The sequence below is a fragment of the Podarcis bocagei genome (genome assembly GCF_964188305.1).
Source record: "Podarcis bocagei genome assembly, chromosome: 9".
In the NCBI taxonomy this organism is placed as follows: domain Eukaryota; kingdom Metazoa; phylum Chordata; class Lepidosauria; order Squamata; family Lacertidae; genus Podarcis; species Podarcis bocagei.
Window position 1 is genome coordinate 44,242,755 of NC_138134.1, and position 13,566 is coordinate 44,256,320.

Consider the following 13,566-nt stretch of genomic DNA (forward strand, 5'->3'; position numbering starts at 1 on the left):
GGTTTTATTTTTCCATAGAAAACAGATGTCTGCAATTATCTCTGCTTTGACCTCTGAGACTTATCAAAGTCAAATAGGCAATCATCCAATCAGATGAGCTATCATTACCAGAAGAAAAGTAATTATAATCTGAATATGTTTGAACATGATTATTATAAGTCTAAACTGTTGTACTTCTGATTGGGATTGAACTGAAGAAATTATCATTTTATAATTCAAATGATATAACTTCATTTGTTTTTGTAATTTTGAAGAGTAGAGAGCAGAATGATTTAATAATGTAATCCTTTAACTAGGAACAAAGCATGCAGTGATATCTCTAAAGCCACAGAAAGATGTCTTAATTAAAGAAAAGAGCTAAAATCAGACAAACCGCAAAATGAGTGAATGGGGTTCCTGGAAACAATGGGAACACCAAGTACAGAACATTTCCCCCTTCTTCAGATTATCCAGGAACAGCTGAAGCAGTGACACAGTCAAAGGTTTGGATAAACAGGAGTTCTAGTTTCATAGGTTCCATGAGTAGCAAAGATGGCCACTGTAAAATCTGGTAGTCTATTCTATTTACATGCCTCTGTAGGGCATCTGAACTAAATACCCAGTGGCATATGAAGGTCAGCCTTCGTCAACCTGGTATCATCAAGGTGTTGTTTTTTTTAACTCTAGGCCAGTCTTTACCAATCTGATGTCTCCAAATGTTTTGGATTACAACTCCCATCAGCCCTAGTCGGCACACTCATGCTGATGGGAGTTGTAGTCTAAAACATCTGGCAGGCATGTGTTTGGCAAAGACTGCTCTACAGCATGTAGCTTGGGGGCTGAAAGGGGGGGGGGAATTCAGTTTAGGAGTAAGCATCTTAGAGGCCACCAAGATCCACTTGTGCGATATCACATTAATCACCGCATCATCCCAGTAATGTTCGGATATGTTTCTAGAGCCTCATCATTTAGGAAGGGAATGTGGGGAGCCTTTTTCAGCTGAAAGGCTGCTGTTCGTTTTGCATAACCTTCCAGGGGCCACATGCCAGTGGTGGGTGGGGCCAGAGACAAAGTGGATGAAACAATGAATATAAATTTTACCTCTGTGCAGTGGGTTACTTTTACACATTCTCCTATAATGTTCTCTATTCTCCTCCCAAGGAAGTGAGAAGCATGATCAAGGACACATTCCAGCCAGGCAGAAAGACTGGACGAGGAAGGGCTCAGAAGGGTGCATGGCCTATGGAGGGTCTCAAGAGTCAGATAAAGAGACCTGGAGGCATTTGGTCCTTGGGCCTGGGGTTATAATGCGCATTTTCAGATGTTCCATCACTGTCACCGCCAATTCTCCTCAACTCCCTCACCAAAGCATCTTAACATAGGTTGCAATGCAGGCAAAGTAACAGTATTTTTAGGTCTAAATGATTTCAGTGGGAGAATTAAGCATATCCTTAAATATTTTCCATTGAATTTGGTGTTGTTGAGAAGTGCCCTTTTGTATAGGTCTGAATTCTGTATCAGACCATCAGCATAGTGGAACCACAATTAAGTCAACCTTATGATCATATAATTCAGAACTTTATTCCAGAGATCAATCTATTGCCCATGCTCTTAATGATAGTTGTGAGCTTCAGATTTTACCTACTCAAGCCTTCTCCAGGGACCATATGGAACAGATTTTGCAGCAGCATCCTTTTGACCACAGTGCTAAGAGGGCAGGGAATACAAAGGTGGCTCTACTGTCATATCCAATACAGACTTGAGCTGACAAGGCAGAAGGAAGATGGCAGGGAAAGTAGTGAATAGCACCAGCATTTTTTCTCTGCACTAAAGGCAGTGCTGTATCCCTGACCCCATCCCCACCCCCGCCTGCATATCAGGGATATTCCAGCTATCCACCCTGAAGTCTCAGGTTTCATGCTTATTTTTTATTATTAAGTAAGTTTTTATTCTTTTTAAAAAACTTGTGCTGATAAAAGCAAAAAGATGCAAACAGGATTCTGCCCAGTAGTCGACTAGGAAGCATCTCAGAGACACCAGAACAACTGGCAAGCACTAAACTATCCTTTTTATGTTTATCAAAATGTAATTGGGTATGGTTAATATTTAGTGCAATTAAACGACTTTGAACATATTGACAGAGGCATACCTTAGGCTACCTTGTGCACTAGGCAAGGAGCTGTATCAGTGCCCCCCAATCACTTGCTCTCTTGACAATGAGATATATTAGTGCGTCGTCCCCCCCCCCAAAGCAGCAGAGGAGTGGCCCAGGGAGCATGTGGATGGGCGGGCAGTCTCCTAGCCACTTCAAACCAGAACGAAGAGGTGTAGTTTTTGCACACACACCCAGGCCTATGCCATTGGTGGGGGCCAACCTGGGCAACCTCTACATACGAATATTGGTCAGGTCATGGAACACAGACATCATTGGCTCCTGACAGAACCATCAGTGGTTCTGATTGGTTCTGGTTGAGGTGCCGCCCCCACCTTATGTAGGGCACTGTATGACCAGAAGTGAGAAAGTTCAGGCCACAGAGTTTGTGCTGTTAGCTGCCTCAGAGGGCTCCATCACTCTATATTAAGCAGTTACAGGTAGGTAGCCATGTTGGTCTGCCATAGTCAAAATAAAAAAATTCCTTCCAGTAGCACCTTAAAGACCAACTAAGTTAGTTCTTGGTATGAGCTTTCGTGTGCATGCACACTTCTTCAGATACACTGAAACAGAAGTTGCCAGATCCTTCTATATAGTGAGAAGGTGGGGAGGGGTATTACTCAGAAGGGTGGTGGGAATAGGAGATTGGCATATAGCTGAGATGAGCCTGTTGACGACTCTTAACAACTGCAATAGGTCTTCCAGGAAAAGGCAAGGGGTGAGAAGGTGAAAAATGGCTTAGTCATGTATAATGAGATAAGAATCCAATGTCTTCCTCCCAGAGCTTGAAGACCTTTCATTGCCTACAGACAGCCACCTAATCTTAAACAACTCCTAACCCACAATAATACTACAACCAGACTTAACACGGACACTGGCACCAGAGCCTGCAATAAACCCAGATGCCAACTTTGCTGCCACATACACCCGGACAACACCATTACTGGCCCCAACAACATCACACATACCATCTCGGGACTATTTAATTGCTCATCGTCTAACATTGTGTATGCCATCAAATGCCAACAGTGTCCTTCAGCTCTCTATATTGGACAAACAGGCCAAACCTTACGCCAAAGAATAAACGGACATAAATCTGACATCAAGAATCACAAAACAGAGAAACCAGTAGGAGAACACTTCAATCTCCCAGGACATTCTATACAAGATCTCAAAGTAGCTGTTTTACTACAAAGGAATTTCAAAAATAGACTGGAAAGAGAAGCTGCTGAATTGCAACTCATTACCAAACTCAAAACCATGGAGAGACCTGGTTTGAACAAAGACATTGGATTCTTATCTCATTATACATGACTAAGCCATTTTTCACCTTCTCACCCCTTGCCTTTTCCTGGAAGACCTATTGCAGTCGTTAAGGGTCGTCAACAGGCTCATCTCAGCTATCTGCCAATCTCCTATTCCCACCACCCTTCTGAGTAATACCCCTCCCCACCTTCTCACTATATAGAAGGATCTGGCAACTTCTGTTTCAGTGTATCTGAAGAAGTGTGCATGCACACGAAAGCTCATACCAAGAACTAACTTAGTTGGTCTTTAAGGTGCTACTGGAAGGAATTTTTCTATATTAAGCAGTATCTCATTTGTTTGTTTTAGTATTTTAAAACTGCAGACTGCCTTGGGTGCCTTGGCAGAAAGGCGGTATATAAATGCAGCAAGTAAACAAACAAAACAAAGCCATGAAAGGTCACAATTCTTAAAGTTCAGACCCTTCTGCATTCATTTCACACACACCAGACTCTCCCTGCCCTTAAGGCCCCTCCCCGGGTTTGACTAAAGGGATCCACCAAGTTATTGTGCTTACATGACAGTAGTGTGGACAATAGCATGTGCTTTTGTAGCAGAAAAATTGAGAGTAATTAGAATGCAGTTGGGGAGCACTTCAGAGTAGATGAGCAAGTAAGTCCTCAATTTCCTAATGCCTGCTAATTTGGTGGAGCTGCATGCAAGTTCTCAAGCCAGAATGAAGACTTCCCACCCTCATCATCTTTGACAACTGATAACTCACCATTAATGATTTAACATGTAGTAAATAATACGGTAATTTTATTTGTAGATTCAGGTAGGTAGCCATGTTGGTCTGATGCAGTCAAAATAAATTTTAAAAAATTAAAAAATTGTCCAGTAGCACCTTAGAGACCAGCTATTGCGTATCTGCAGAAGTGTGCATGCACACGAAAGCTTATACCCAGAACAAACTTAGCTGGTCTCTAAGGTGCTACTGGACAATTTTTGAATTTGATTTGTAGCGGTGGACTGACCACAACAACTTCTTGTTCAATGTGAAAGGTCAAAAAGATGAGTCAGGTAACCTACTTTTCAAAGCATGCTCATAAATCTCTTCCATTCCAACATATCTCATCATTTTCTGCTTAATAAATTCAGCTTTATGATTTAATTAATCTTTGGTTATTAAAGAGAACCAGTATAGGATGCTTCTTGTGGGCTGTGTGAAAAAATAAATTTAATATCACCAAGAGGTCAAGATTCAGACCACACTTTGGTCAGAAATACAGCAATAGTGCTTCATTATTCACCTCAATTTGAAATTGCTATGGCTTCATTTTCACTGGGATGGTAAACTTGTGTCTGGGCTGTGCCACTGTAGATTGCAAGAAGCGGCTTGTATCATTTAATACTCCAAACATACAAACAAACATATCCCTCCATATAGAAAGCTAGATTCTAGGCCAGTGTTTCCCAACCCTTTTTGGGCAAAGGCACACTTGTTTGATGAAAAAATCTTGAGGCACACCACCATTACAGCCCCGTGACGTCAGCGCGCAGCGTCACGCTGGGAGGGACGCACGAAAGTGTAAGTTTCAATTTTTTTTCCTCCCCCTTGCCGGGGAACCTCCAAGCTTTGGGGGTGGGGGGGGAGGAGGCAGCAAAGCGAGGCAGGAAGGAGAGCGCGGCTTGGCTGGGTGAGCTTTGGCAGGGGCAGGTAATGAGAGCCACGAGGCGGGCGCTGCGGACGGAGGCGCTGCCCGCCGAGCTCGCAGGCAGCCAGGCAGGCAGACGGCGAGAGCCCCGCGCTGGGCGGCCTCTCCTCGCCGTCGCCGCCCCGCCTCTCGCCGCCCGACTCGCCCGCCTCCCTCCAGGCATCATCTCGCGGCACATCAGGCAACATCTCGCGGCACACTAGTGTGCCGCGGAACAGTGGTTGGGAAACACTGTTCTAGGCCAGCCTTTCCATGACATACTAATTTCTTTTTATTGATTGATTGATTGATTATTTAATTTCTATACTGCTTAATATATTTAAAATATCTAAGCGGTGTAAAAAAAAAGGAAGCAACAGCAGACAACTGTTGTATTTTTGTATGAAGGAAGTAATGTGAGCTGCCTCCTGCTATGTTACTGTCCAGACACAAGTTTGGTACTTCAATGAGAAACAAACTTATTTCTTGTTAGTGTAAATAATTCACTCAATTGTTTGGAGTCAATATAATTCACATCCTTGTATTTTCTGAACTACAACGGCATAAACATACTAATTCTAAGCCAGGGATCGCCAGTGTGGTGCCATCTAGGCATTGTTGAGCTCCAGTTCCCAACTGTAGAGTCAGAAGGGACCACAAGGGTCATCTAGTCCAACCCCTTGCAATGCAGGAATTTTTTTGCCCAATATGAGAATTGAACCCACAACCCTGAGATTAAGAATCTCACGCTGTGCCAACTGAGCTATGCCGTACACATTGGCTACCCTTGATCTAAGCTCTTTGGCGTGTATCACATTAAGTCACTCTCTGATTAGACTCATTGAGATCCATGGGCATAAGTTGGTCATTGCTAACTTGTCCATAAGTTTCTGTAGATCTACTCTATGACTTAATGGGGTACAGCCCCATGATTTTGGTTACATTTCCCTTATGTATTTATTCATTAAAATGGTATGTTCTTTTTGAACACACCTTCAAAGTAGCTGCTGAGTTGTGACATAATAACATTACAATCAATATAAAACGATCCTGCTTGAATCCGGTTTCTCACAGGCATCTGGTTGGCCAGATCCTGAGAACAGGATGCTGGACTAGACGAGCCAGTGGCTTGATCCAGCGGGTTCTGCTCGTCTTCATCAGTCAAATTCCACTTGTACTCTGAGTTTACTATCTGAAACTGCTTTAGTTCAAGAGCTCCAGGACCTTACAAATTTAGAGCATTACAATTATGTAATTTCAGTTTCCCTTAGCAACAAGAAGAAATTAACAATGCAAAGCAATGTAGGATCCCAGTTTGGGAAAGACCAGCTGGGAGATATGGAAACTTCCTGCAGCCATAACTGCCATGGAAGTACTTTTAAGTTGAACAGGAACCTTGGCAAATTAAGGGATTGTCTAGGCTAGGGTTTGATCACGTTTATCCTGTTTGGGTTTGCTTTTTCTCCAAAGGGAATAATTTAGGTTTCTGTAATTTGGGGGCATTGCATTTATTTCTCTGCAACATTTACATGTCTTATACTCTTCCTTTTATCTTTGCAAACTTATTATTTCATAAAAATTGTGATCTCAGATTATTTTAACACTCATGCTTATAGCTTTAACCTCCCACTACTTAAGGAGGTTTCAGAAAGACCCTAGCCAACTTCTAGAGGCTGTTTGATCTAGTATATAAGATTTAAATCTGGTTAGCTTGTGCAGTTTTCTGATTTTGTGCAACTCTGAAGAATCAAAAGGGAAAAAAAGTATATAAGCATAGTTCCTCTGCTCAGGAGCATACCACAATTAGCGTTGAGCATAGCCAGAAAACGAATGAAAAGCATTGAGGAAGTAGTGGGCATGGAATGGAGAGTTGCAGAAAGTGACAAGTTATTCACCCACCCCACAACACTGAGACAACTGGAGCAATTTGGAGACTGATTGTCCACAATTTATCAGATTATTCAGGCCTGAATTTTACAGGAGATAAGCATCAAGCTTGGTGTTGTCCAGGGGTGCCAACCTGAATAAAATATTGGGGGAGCCTAGGAAAGCCCCGCCCAAATAGTCACATGACACAGTACACACACCATTTGAATGGCAATGCCAATCAACTTTGGGGGGGTCGGTCCCCTCAAATATTTTCTTGGGGGAGCAAAAGACCCCTTGGCCCCCTAGGAGTTGGCTCCTATGGTGTTGTCTGAGGGTAACTGAGGGCGAAAACACAGTAAACTCTGGTGTGGACAAGATGTAAGCCCAGTGAGTAAAACCAGCCTCCCCACTTGTATGTCATCACATTGCATTCCATATTATTTTCCACATCAGAAAGGGATGGCACTGTAATGATGAAAGATATATCTCTGTGTTTTAAAGATGAACACAGTGTGAGTAGAAATTATATTTAATTCATTGGGGTGGGGTGTGGAATCAGGAATATTTTAAGAAGCAGAATTCTGGAAAAGAAAACTGAGGCGAGTTTGACATACTTTGCAAGTAAGAGGTTTTGCTTTTACTCAGAATTCCGAAGTGAGCTTTTGTACACCTTTCAGATGCCTAGGGGGAAAGCGGGGGTCTTTTGTCCCCTGGAGACCAGGATCCTCTTAAAATTCACCCAACATGACTAGCTCCTGTAGCCTTGCAGTAATTGTGTTTGGCCAGTAGATGGAGCAGCTGCAGCAGGTAGCAGCAAATCTGTAGGGACACTCCTAAAGCATTCAAAACAACGGAGCAGCCCAGCTCCCTTGACTCCCCCTTTGCTTGTCAGCAGCTGGACGCCTGACAGGGACTGGGGAAAAGAGCAGCATGGGAAGAAGGAAGAGGAATGGCGCTGAGCCAGCGTTCAACACAAAGAACCAGCAGCAGGTTGAGACTTTTTCCTGCACAGTGTGTTTCCTGCTGCTGACAGCCCCAACTCAAGGTGGAGAATGGGGGCCCCTCTGCCTCTTTCAGGGCACAGCTTCAGGATCCTAAAACCTACAGCAGTCAGGATGGTGCCAAAAGGGTGGAAACAAATACGGGTGCATGCTTGTAAGAACAAAGAAAGGCAGAAATTCCAGGGGACCTCCTCAGTCCTTCACTTTTGAGATGGAGGACATAATTCATGCCTAGGACTAGACTTGGATTTGCTTTTTAATGCCCAGGTTCATGGTTCATGGCCCATAGCTCAGTGGTAGAGAGCATTTGCTTTGCATGCCAAAGATCCTGAGATCAATCCCCAGCAGGGCTGGGAGAGAACCCAGTCTGGTACACTGGAGAGCCACTGCCAATCAGTGTTAGACAACCCTGATAATGTAGCTTCCTGTCTTCCTAAGAATGTTTTTAAATGTGTACAGAGTGCCTTCATGCAGGAGCAGACAGTGACTACAGACATCTCCATCACTTACAGAATGAAGGAGAATGGCCTTTTGGAGGGGCACCCCTAGCTGAGCTTTTTTTAGATAACCCAAATTGATGAGCTTTTTCTTCTTCTTCTTCTTCCAGAAACTACTTGCCTAAGATCCAGAAGAAAGTGCCGCCTTTCGGAAATCCCTCCTGAACGTCAATTCCACCTTTGAAATCCCGGTAATGTAATGCAGCCCTACTTGAACCTGACATCTTTGAAATTAAGCGCTGTCTGTCTCCACTCTAAATCTATCTATTCCCTGCCTTTTCAGAATAGACTGAGTATTCAGCAAAGTAACTTTGTGAGAATAGGATATGGAGAAATGTGGGGAAGGGCTCTAGCTCAGTGGTGGAGAACTCTGCCTTGCATGCAGAAGGCCAGAAATTCAACCCCTGGCATCTTCAGGTAGGAGATGTCAGGAGAGCTGCTGCCAGTCAGTGTAGAGAACACAGAGCTGAATGGGCCAGTAAAGGTAAAGGGACCCCTGACCATTAGGTCCAATTGTGGCCGACTCTGGGGTTGTGGCACTCATCTCGCTTTATTGGCCGAGGGAGCCGGCGTACAGCTTCCGGGTTGTGGCCAGCATGACTAAGCCGCTTCTGGCGAACCAGAGCAGCACACGGAAACGCTGTTTACCTTCCCGCCGGAGTGGTACCTATTTATCTACTTGCACTTTGACGTGCTTTTGAACTGCTAGGTTGGCAGGAACAGGGACCGTGCAATGGGAGCTCACCCTGTCGCGGGGATTCGAACCGCCGACCTTCTGATAGGCAAGCCCTAGGCTCTGTGGTTTAACCCACAGCGCCACCCGCATCCTTTGAATGGGCCAGTAGGACTGGCTTAATGTAAGTCAACTTCCTCTTTTCCTATGTGCCAACATACTTAGAGTTGCCAACTATGTTTCCATTCCGTGTGGTTTTTTTAAAGGTTGTGTATGACAGAACTCGGAAACACAGCTTCATCTGCCAAACTTCAGCTGGTCAACAGCACAGTGCAAGCTGCCTGACAGACAAAAGTAACAGCAAACTCAAGTGCAGTGACACAAAGGTGCTTTGCAAAATGTTTTTAAATTGTCTATACAGTGGTACCTCAGGTTGCATACGCTTCAGGTTACATACGCTTCAGGTTACAGACTCTGCCAACCCAGAAATATTACCTCGGGTTAAGAACTTTGTTTCAGGATGAGAACAGAAGTTGTGCTCCGGTAGTGCGGTGGCAGCAGGAGGCCCCATTAGCTAAAGTGGTGCTTCAGGTTAAGAACAGTTTCAGGTTAAGAACGGACCTCTGGAACGAATTAAGTACTTAACCAGAAGTACCACTGTATTGTACTGCAACCAGAAACACTAAACAGAGATCAGAAACGTGTGAGCTAAGTGCCCAGTACCTGGGAATGGGGCAGCAGCTCAGCAGGAGAGCATCTGCTTAGCGTGAAGAAAGCCTCAGATTCAATCTCCAGCTTCTCAAGTTAGCGCTGGGCATGTCCTCAGTCTGAAACCCTCAGGAACCATACTGCCAGTCAGTGTAGGCAATACTGAGCTCAATGGGTTAATGGCTCCTGTTCCTAACACACAGCTGAGGAATTATGTGCAGCAACTGTCACAGCACAATCCTTACCATGCTACTCAGAAGTCAGACCTACTGTATTCAGAGAGCCTTACTTCCAGGTAAGTGGGGATGGGATTACAACCTAACATCTGTTCTTAGATGATTCATTTATAGCAACACATTGCAAATACTCTTCCAGTCTAGTTCACATGGGATGGGAGACATTAAAAGAAGAATCAAGTTAGGAAACTTTGGTATGAGCAGAAAATGTCACAGGCCATAGCTGGGTGGAAGAGAACCATTAATAAATGTGAAACTCTGAATTCCATCTCACATTAGACAGAACACGTATTCAGTCTTACTCCTTTTTACAATGAATGTAATATTGCATCAGAATAAATACAGTGGCTTATGAGTCGCTTACAGAGTGCACTATTGCTACCAGGTATGCTTCCAAAATAAGGAAAGGGCGGGGGGACTTACTTTGTCAGACCTAGTTCAGTCCCCATCATCCCCATCCATTTATAATCCCTCGACTCCCAGTATCTTCAACATGGTACCTATCTTACAGTGTATAAAATTTACACCATCAAGCAAAATCCCAGTCTATATCTACAGGACTCTGAATCTCCTTTTAAATAAGACATTAGTAAGCATCACATCAGAAAACCTTCCATTAATACTGCTTCGGATCTCCTGTCTTACAGAGCCAGTGATTGAATTCTCTACCCCCACAGGAAAAATTAAAATATGGCAGATAATATTGTCTTCTCTCAGTGATTCTGTTTTCTGCTGAGACTATCATAAGGAGTGCTGTGTTACTTTTCTCTGAAAACAACACAGAGGAAAATAACACAACACTTCATATAATGTCTAGTTGCCCAAAGTCCATTGCAGCCAAGAAACGGTTCATGACCTCAGGGCATTTTTTGTCAACAATTGTCATGGCCGTTACAGGTGTGGCATGGGAGGGGGGTATTTATTAATTTTTTTTTTGCTTCTGCTCACCTCTAGAGGCTGGGAAGAAGTTAGGCAATTTTGTCCATGGTGAGGTTAATGGGTCCTACTGTCAAATTAGCACCAATTGTGGCTGCTCATAACGCTTGCAAAACCTGCAATGTGCAGCTTGCGCCAAGTAATGGTGGAACTGGTGGCCCTGCAGATGTAGTTTGTCTACCGCTCTCATCATCCCTGTTCATTGGCCATGCAGGCTGGGGCTGATGGGAGTTAGGAGTCCAGGGTCGTGGGTTCCCTATAGTCACACTAGCTCCTATTATCTATGGGTGCATGCATTTGCTATCCTGTAGATCAATTACTAGGGCCAGAGGAAGGAAACCACAAATAGGAAGGAGTTAAACACGATCCCACTGGCCCTAAAACAGAACCCCCAGCACAAGGGATCAATTCTCCAATTTCCTTGCCCTAGTTAATCTTGTTAAGTGTTGCAGTGCAAGATAATGATTCTGGCATGCTTGGGGGAGAAGGGGCTTTGCTCCTTGCTCTGAAAATTCTCCACTTCTGCTATGGAGAAATGCACCCACTCTATCATAGGCCTGCTGTAAGAATTTCCGTGCCGAGTCAGGCTCCTAGTCCATCTCGCTCAGTCTTCTGCGCCTGCCCATAAAGAGCCAGGCAGGCAAGCCAACAAGCCGGAAGGGCATCGTCATAATATCTTCCACCTGCTGCTTATTCCCCAGTGCCTGGTAGTCCAAAGTATAATGCCACTGAGCAGGAAGCTTGCAGAAACAGTGCCAACAACAAGGAGGCTGAGTGCTTATGTTGGTTACAGCAGAGTCACCCTGACTTGGCAGCAAGTGCCGCAGAAGGAGCTTGCGCTGCCTGTGTTTTAAGCAAGCCAGGCAAAGCCAGGAGACCAAAGGCAGATTCCGGAGAGGTGGCAGAACCGCCTTGTCCACTTAACACCTCTGTTGGTACAGCAAACACTGGGAGTCACTGCTCTTGTTTACTGAAATATTGAGAGGGCTTCCTGCAGCTTATCCACTGTAGCAAAGCCGGGAATGGGGAGGAGGGGCGGGTGGGGGGTGGCTTTCAGTCTCTGGGCATGAAGATTCTGTTTGGATTGCTCTCAGACAACCCTTAACAGCTGGTTATAATTATGTGCTGCAGCTTCAGAGGAAGTCGCTGGCTGTGGGGAGTGTGCAGCGCTTGGCTGCAGATCAGCTGCTCTTAAGGGTACAGCTGAGAGATGGAGACTCGGAACAGTGGCACTGAGTGGAGGGGAGGGGGGAAGCCTAATTATCTGCCACTTGAGAGCAGGGCTCCCTTGTCGAGTCATTACATGTTGGTGAGAGTCCCTCAGCATACATATATCCTAAACGATGTTCGAATGAAGGAAGGGCCGGGTTTGGCTGCCAGGAATCTGGACCATGGAGGATTGAAACTTTTAAAAAGAACAGAATCATCTGCTTCTATCTGAGAGTTTTGTTTTATTTTTCTAGCCTGTGATTTGATTTAAAGCTTTTGGAAGAAGGGAGAAAATATCCTAGTAGGGAGATGTTGTTGGAATAGTGACTTCTGGCCTTAATGTTTCAAACTGCACATCTATGAACAGCGCTCATGAAAATGCAGCTCTTTTGATTCTCACCAAGGTTCCTAAATACTTTCCTGCACTTACTTTTTCCTTAGGTTTATCTCCCCACCTCCCACTCCCTCACTATCCCACTCTGTGTTTCACACTGAATTGTTGGAAGGTGCAATCCTATACCCGGGAATAAATTCTACTGAACATAATGGGGCTTACTTCTGAGTAAATGTGTGTAGGATTGCACAATAAATCTCTGAAGCAAGATTTTAAATAGTTTGGCCCACTTGTCCAAGATCACTTTAAAACCAGGCATTCTTGGTAACTCTTAAAATTCTATTGACACTCTGTTTTATATTGCAGTTTTGATGGAAGATAAGAGTGTTACACACACTCCTATACTGTACGTGTCTACTGAAAAGAAAGCTTTGTTGAATTCTACAGGACTTGCTCCCAGGTAAGTGTGCATAGAACTTTACACTAATTGCACAAGCCTAACTATGTCTACTCAGAAAGGGGTGTACTCCTGGGTAAGTGGGGTTAGGACTGCAGCCTAAATCTCTGCAAATCAGTATATCCAGTGGAAGTGATTAGTGAATCATTTATGTAGTACCTGGGGTTGATCATGCAACATGAATTCTGTTAATAAAGAATGTAACTAAACTGTACTACAGAGACATACTGTTTCTTAAATTGCTTTCTAAAAGTTTTATTGTAATAACAATGAAATACGTTTTTGATTATGCAATAAATTAATAATGCTATATGTTAACATTCCAGGTAACATTGAGCATTTTTAAACAGTTGCTTATAAAATAAAATGTAATATACATTTTCCTGTGGAATTACATGGTATTTAATGAGTTTTATTCATGGAAGACAACAGTTGTGCTTGCACATCATTGTAAACCATAGTTATTTATTTTCTGTGAATATGCAGGTGGCATCCACTTTGCTCCTTCCCAGCTTGACCAGGAGCAACAAACCACAATACTTGGCTTAGTTACAACATAAATGGAACATGGAGCCC

The 13,566-nt window shown here is 43.8% G+C and overlaps 1 long non-coding RNA gene across 2 annotated transcripts in view; it reads left to right on the plus strand.

Annotated features, from left to right (window-relative positions):
• Positions 1-12,929, plus strand: part of LOC308595264 — a 32,952-nt gene extending 20,023 nt beyond the window's left edge. The window contains exons 2-4 of one of the 2 annotated variants that reach the window (XR_014011964.1): positions 8,548-8,628; positions 9,377-10,113; positions 12,900-12,929. This is a non-coding gene — a long non-coding RNA (uncharacterized lncRNA). Of the gene's footprint in view, positions 1-8,547; positions 8,629-9,376 lie in introns of both variants that reach the window. The other variant, XR_014011965.1, reaches the window with a different exon arrangement.
• The last annotated feature ends 637 nt before the right edge of the window (positions 12,930-13,566 follow it).